This window comes from Choloepus didactylus, chromosome Y, assembly GCF_015220235.1.
Source record: "Choloepus didactylus isolate mChoDid1 chromosome Y, mChoDid1.pri, whole genome shotgun sequence".
Lineage (NCBI taxonomy): Eukaryota > Metazoa > Chordata > Mammalia > Pilosa > Megalonychidae > Choloepus > Choloepus didactylus.
In genome coordinates this window covers 32,860,939-32,868,365 of record NC_051335.1, presented here as the reverse complement: position 1 = coordinate 32,868,365, position 7,427 = coordinate 32,860,939, and positions in this window count along the sequence as shown.

The window sequence follows — 7,427 nt, the reverse complement described above, 5'->3', positions numbered from 1 at the left end:
TGTCTGGGGAGACTAGATGTATATACACTAAAAGTCAAATAGCAAATAACAAATATGTCATAAGGCAGTATCCAACATGTGGTTTCGACAACAAATGCCAATGTTCTATTTCTGCTGGTGATTACATGAGTATTTGCCTTATAAATGTTGATTTTACTGTATGTGTAAAATCTTCACACATACTCTTCTGTATGTGTGTTATTTTTCACAAGAAAAAATGGTTTAAAAAGGCAGTAAATTCTGTGGGTTGAGCGACATTCAACAGCCCATAGACATGGTATAGAATCTAGAAAAATAAGATCTCTACCTAGTGGTCTTGAAGTCCTCCACAGACAAATCAAAAAGACTGTGAGAAGACTGAAATAAGAAGACACAGAGCTGAAAAACAATGGTAATGACACCTTAGTGAGATACTGGCTTCACCATCACCACCATTAGTCATTGGTTGATTAAGATGAGGTCTCTGTTTTGAATCAATCTCTCAACAGTTTGCATTTATGTATTGATTTATCTTTGTGCACACATGAACACACACACACACACACACACATTCATACAAATCCATCTCATTCCAAAACAGATTTTATGGGTTAATAAGCTAGGAATAGAACATCAAGATCAAAGAAAAAGAGAGAATTCAAATATGCTATTTCCATTGGGTTCATCTAGTTGATGCGATTAAGCTTTAAATATGATTCTCAGCTTTCTGGAAGCCAAGACAAAAGGAGAAGTACTAGCTGACATAGTTTTATGTATTTCCTATATATAAAGTTTACTAAGTATGCTGGTTTGGAGCTGTTATGTACCCAGAAACAGCCGTGTTCTTTTTTTTTTTTTTTTTTTTTTTTTTTTTTTTTTTTTTTTTTTTTAAGTGGCAGAGCTGGAATTTGTATCCAGGCAAAGATTTCATGCGTTTCCTTTCTTCTTTTTTTTCCAATTCAGTTTTATTGAGATATATCCACATACCCTACAATCACCCACAGTGTATAATCAATTGCTCACAATACCATCATATAGTTGTGCATTCATCACCAAAATCAATTTTTGAGCATTTTCCTTATTCCAAAAGAAATAAAAATGAAAGTAAAAAGGAACACCCAAAACATTCCATTCCTCTATTCCCCCTTATTATTCATTTAATTTTTGTTCCCATTTTTTTACCCATCTCTCCATACACTGGATAAAGGGAGTGTGAGCCACAAGGTTTTCACAATCACACCATCACACCATGTAAGCTACATAGTTACACAATCATCTTCAAAACTCAAGGCTACTGGGTTGCATTTCAACAGTTTCAGGTATTTCCTTCTAGCTATTCCAATACACTAAAAACTAAAAAGAGATATCTATATAACACATAAGAATAACCTCCAGAATGACCTCTCAACTCCGTGTGTAATCTCTCAGCCACCAAAACTTTATTTTGTTTAATTTCTCTTCCCCCCTTTGGTGAAGAAGACTTTCTCAATCCCACAATGCCAGGTCCAGGATCATCCCTGTTAGTCATGTCTCACATTGCCAGGGAGATGTACACCCCTGGGAATCATGTCCCACGTAGTGGGGAGAGCAGTGAGTTTACCTGCCTTGTGGGCTTAGAGAGAGAGGCCACATCTGAGCAACAACAGATTCTCTGGGGGAGACTCTTAGGCAAAATTATAAGTAGGCTTAGCCTCTCCTATGCAGTAACAAACTTCATAAGGGCAAACCCCAAGATCAACGGCTCAGCCTTCTAAATTAGTAATTCCCAATGCTTGTGAGAATATCAGTAATTCCCCAGGTGGGGAAGTTTAATATTTCCACATTTTTCCCCAGTCCCTCAGTGGGTCTTTGCAAATAATTTTATTCTCTGTCCAAATTACTGGCCATGTTCTTTTAATCCATTCTTGGAGGTGCAGACATATTGTGGGTGAGACCATTTGATTAGGTTGTTTCAATTGAGCTGTGACCCAGCCCATTCAGTGTGGGTCTTAATCCTTTCCTGGAGTCCTTTATGAGAGAATGAAAGGCAGAGACAATTGGACAGAGCTTAGGGAGAGAAATGCCCTGAAGATGCTAAGAGAGAACCCACAGATGCTCAGAGAGAAAGTCACTGGAATCAGAAGCAGAAAGCAACAATACTCAGGAGCGAAGGACCAGCAGATGCTGGCCATGTGCCTTGCTATTTGACAGAGGAAGCCCAGATATCAGCAGTCTTTCTTTGGAGAAGATATTCTGTTGTTGATACCTGAATTTGAAGATTTCCACAGCCTTAGAGTTGTAACTGGTAACTTAATAAACACCCATTGTTAAAAGCCAACCCATTTCTGGTATATTGTATTTTAGCAGCTTTAGCAAACCAAAACACGAAGTGATTCATTAATCCAACAAATATTGATTGAGTTCCTACTGTGTGTCAAGCATTGGACTAGGTGGTGAAGATCAATGATGAGCAAAAACAGATTTGGTTCCTGCCTTGAGCATACAGTCTAGTAGGGAAGACAGATAATAATCAAATAATCACACACACAAATGCAAAAATACAACTGTAATAAAAGCAATGATGTGAATTTATCTGGATAAAACTGCTTTAAAAAACAATAATGAGATATTTACAGTACTCTGAAAGCCTACAATGATGGGATAGCAGACTTGACATAGTCTAGCATGTCCATATAGGAGGCTTCATGAAAGAACTGATGTTTCAATTGAGATCTGTAGTTTAAGTAGGAGTCAGCAAAATGAAGAGAGAATGGGCATGGGAAGAGCATTCCAGACAAAGGGAAAAGCATGTGTGAAGTCTTCATTCAAGAAACAGAAAGAAGGCCGGAGTATAAAGGAAACAGAGTGGTATTAAATTAAGCTGCAGAGGCAGTCAAGAGCAAGATCATGCAGGGCCTTAGTCCACTATAGGAGTGTGTTGTTTTATCCTAAGAGCAATGGGAAGCCACTGAGGGTTTTAAGACAGCAGTGTGACATGATTGGATTCATATTTCAGAAAGTTCCCTTGGCTTCGGTGCGAAGAGCAGATTGAAGGGAAGAAAGAGTGGAAGTAGGAAGACCAAATAGGAGGATATTGCAGTGGTTCAGGAGAGAGATCATGGAGGCTTGTACTAGGTTGTTGAAAAGATAGATTATTTTTGAAGCTATTTAGAAGGTAAAGACAACGCAGACTGGGTGATGTGGGGATGAGAAAGACAGAGATGCCAAGATGACTCCTAGGTTTCTGGCTGACATGGCGTTGCATTTTAATGAGGTAGGGAACACTGGAGAACCTCTGGTTGAGAAAGATGGAGAAAACCCTTGGCTCCAGTTTGTGATGCTTTTGAGACATTGAAGGGGAATATGTCAAGTAGGTAATTGGAGCTCAGATGAGAGACCAAGACTGGAAACATAAATCTAGAACTCATTAGTGTATAGATGGTATTTAAACTCATGGGAATGGATGAAACTAACTAGGAAGACAGGAAAGCAAGGGAGAGAAGGGGAGGGGAGGGGAGTGGAGGGGAGGGAAAGTAGGGAATTTTAGGGAGGGAAGAGAAGGTTAGGGAGGGGAAGGGAGGGGACGGGAAGGGAAGGGAAGAGAGGATGATCACTGGAAAGCACCAGCATTTAGAGGTGAAAAATGGGAGGAAGAACCTGAGAAGGGAACTGGAAAGGAACATCAAGAAAGGTTGGAGAAAAAAACAGAATCGTGTCACTGGAACCCAAGTACAAGAGGATTTCAAAAAGAAAGTAATGGCCAACAGAATACTGCCAAGAGGTAAAGGAAGGTAAGGGTAAATCATCCATAGAATTTAGGGCTCGTGGAAGTAACTGAACTTAGCAACAAGCTGTTTCAGGAGAATGTTGGTGGCAGAAAACAACTGAAGTGTACTGAAGAAGGACTGGGAAATAAGTAAATGGATTGGATCCAGTAAGTATTGTCAATTTAAAGAAGTTTGCCTGTGAAGGAAAAGAGACAGAAATGGTATGGTAGCTAGAGACAGATGTAGGGGTTATACATGCAGACATGCTAAAAGAAAGCCCAACCTAGCCATGTGGACAGAGATGCCTGACCAGCTAGCTATTCCAGCTATCCTGACTGAGGTGCCAGACATGTGAATGAAAATGTCTTCTTGGATGTCTAACTCACACAAACCTTTAGAATGACTCTAGCTCCAGGTATCATGCAGCTACATGAGATTCCCTCCACCAATGAGAACTGCCTAGCTGAGTCCAGTCAATCCACAAAACTATAAGATATTACTGTTTTAAACCACTAAGTTTTTGGGTGGTTAGTTATATATTAACAGATGACCAAAAAATATTCTAATCAATACAAACAAAGCAATGCATACTTGGTGTTTAAAAAAAGTGTCAGAGACTTGAGAATGCTAAAATGTAGTTGGAAAGGATCCAGATTAGAAGCAGCTATTGAATATACACAGTGGTGTGCTGCTAAATGTTTAATCAGTATCTCTCCAAGAAAAATACAATAACCCTGATATGCAGCATTTGCTGATTCCTATGGTGTAAATACTTTCACCATGGCTGATTTGAAGCTATCAATGTGAAGTCTCAAACCCTGCAAGCAAGCATACCACCGACAAGATAAACAAGGATTGAGATTTTCATGTTTTTTGTCCAACTGTATTTTTTCTTTTTGAATTTCCTGTACATGTTCTTTGCTAGCTTTTACATTGAAGCACTTCTCTTTTTCTTGTTAATTCATACGAGTTCTTTATGTCTTATGGGTATTAATTCTTTGTCATTAATTTTATTTGTGGTGGATTTTTGTATAAACATTTGTAGTCAAATCTGTCAATATTTCCCATTATGGTTTTTACCCTTGGTGTTCTGTTTTTCATTAAAAATTAATAAATTGGCATTCTTCTTTGATTAATGTGAATCTTGCTCGCATGGACTACCTTCCCTGAGGCTGAAGTGTTTTAAATTGCAAAGGTGAAGAAGAGACTCTGGATCTTAGTAAATTCATCAAAGTATCACCCCTAACCTCATTTTTTCACCTAATTTTTTCAGATTTCATAGTAGGACAGAAAGCATTTGCAAAGACCTTGCCCTCTTCCTCTTAAATTTTTACTCCAATTATTTGAATCTGCTTTTCAATCACCTGGACAAATGTTCTCCCTGCCATGGCAAATAGGCACCCAGGAACCTTCAGTATGCTGGTGACATGGTTTTTCATCATCTGCCAAAAAGAACATCAAAAGATAATCAGTCCTAGTATTTTGCTCCTGCTAGAAGTAAAGATTCTACTTTAATTAAGATAAAAGTGTAACCATTGACTTTGGCACATATTTTCTATAACTTAACTAGTCAATATTAAATAACGTTACAAAATAGGTTTAGTTACCTGGGGGCATATTGACTTGCAGCTTTTTCAACCAAACAGACTCATGGGGAAGTCACATTACTTAAAATCATACATTCCATAGAGTCGATCTCTAGCTGAGGGACCAAGTCAAGGATATAGTCACAGTTTAAAGGGGTAGGTCAAGTCGGTGGAATGAATTCACTTATTCATTTATTCAGTAAAGGTTAACAGAGCACCTTCTATGTTTTGGGCACAGTACATGACATTGGGGATACAGATATGAACAACTACTGTTATGGAATTTACATGCTAGGTGATGGGGAGAGAAAGATACACAGGCTAATATGATAGAATGATAAAAAGAAGAATGTGATGTTCTGGGAGCCTCGAGGATGAGTACCTAATTCAGACTCAAGTAATCTAGTAGGGCTTTCCAGAGGTGACCATAGCTAAACAGAGGCTTGAATGGCAGTAGGAGTTGGCTTGGTGAAATAACTAAAAGAAATTAACAAATGATCAAGTTGAAGTCTAAGAATAAAATACTAGTGACCAGAAATGGGTAGAGAAATACCAGTGGTTGACAAAGGGACAGGGATGGATTCCAAAAGTGTGAGTCCATTTAGCTTATGCTTGGGTCAAAACCTGAAGGTAAGCATGGATGTGTAGTTGGGGATAGGTTTCAGAACCAAGAACCATATTTCCTTCTCCCTGCAGAGACATGGCGCATGGGGACTTGGGAAAGACCTCTAAAGGAAGCAAGGCAGAAATGCCCTAGTATCAAAACCAGATGGGATCTTGCCAAACAGGACAAACACCCTTTATCTAAGCTTGCTTTCATTTGGTATTCCCTACCCCAACTCCTCAAAGGACTCCTATGTAGTTTTGGCTGTGCTGGAATAATATTGAGGATTTTCTATGACCGTGGCAGGCCATGCTCCATATGGTAGAACTTGGGTATTCAGTGGAGCTCTTTTTGACATGTTGACAAAGCTGAAGCTGATTCCTGAAGAAGATCTGGGCTTTACTGCAAGTAGCTTCACGGCTCACCTACAAAAAACTCCTATGACCTTCCATTCAGAGGTCATATTCCTCAACTTTCATAATAAGATTATCTACCAGCCACCTTCTCTGTTGGTTTCCAAAATAAAGGGATTGGTCTTCAATAAACGATGAGGGTAAAATGCTCTCTAAGAATGCCCTCTAAGCCCATGACAGAGTTTATAGCTTTAAATGGTCGGCCATGTAGTTCTGATCACAAATACAGCCAAGAGAACTGAAATTTTAGGAAAGTTTTTTTTAAGGCAGGGTGCCCACATTTTTTCCCATTGTAGGCTATACAATTAAGGATTCATATATGTATAAATTGTATAAATTGATAATAATGTTGAAATATGACTTGTTGGCTATTCAACAAATATGGATTGTGAGGACAGTAACATAAAAACATCCAAAAAATTGAATCAACTTACTCACTAAAACATGCACTATTTACAGACCTATTGTTGACCATTGATCAATTTTGATTGCTTCAATAATAAGAATAGAACACTGGCATATAAAAAATGAACTGGGGAATCAGATGCTGTTCAATCTGGGCCTATCTCATGCTGACTCCAGAGACAGACTTCTGATGTGGGGTTCTGTTTTGGCAGTTTTGAGAAAAAGAACACACTTTCAGCTGCATCAGAAAGACCCTAACCTTATCCAGAGCTTGGCCATCCAGCCCAAGATGTTGGAATAGTGTTCAACCTGCAAAATTCTAGCAATGATGTGCTTCTTGGGATATCCAGGTCACTGAATTGAACATGGACACACTTTGGTAGTGTGTTTGATAATTTAGTACAGAAAGGTATAAATAAATAAACAGCAGCCTATGCTCTGCAATCCCAAGACAATTATAAAAATGTCCTTAAAATGTATTTGTTTGTTTATGAGAATAAAGCACTGTCCATACTCATTAAAACTTACAAACCAGATGAGTTGTGTGGTATGTGAAGTATATCTCAATAACGTTATTACATATATATATATATATATATATATATATACATACATATATACATGTGTGTGTGTGTGTGTGTGTGTGTGTGTGTGTGTGTGTGTGTGTATCCTATAAACCTCTTCTAACCATCCC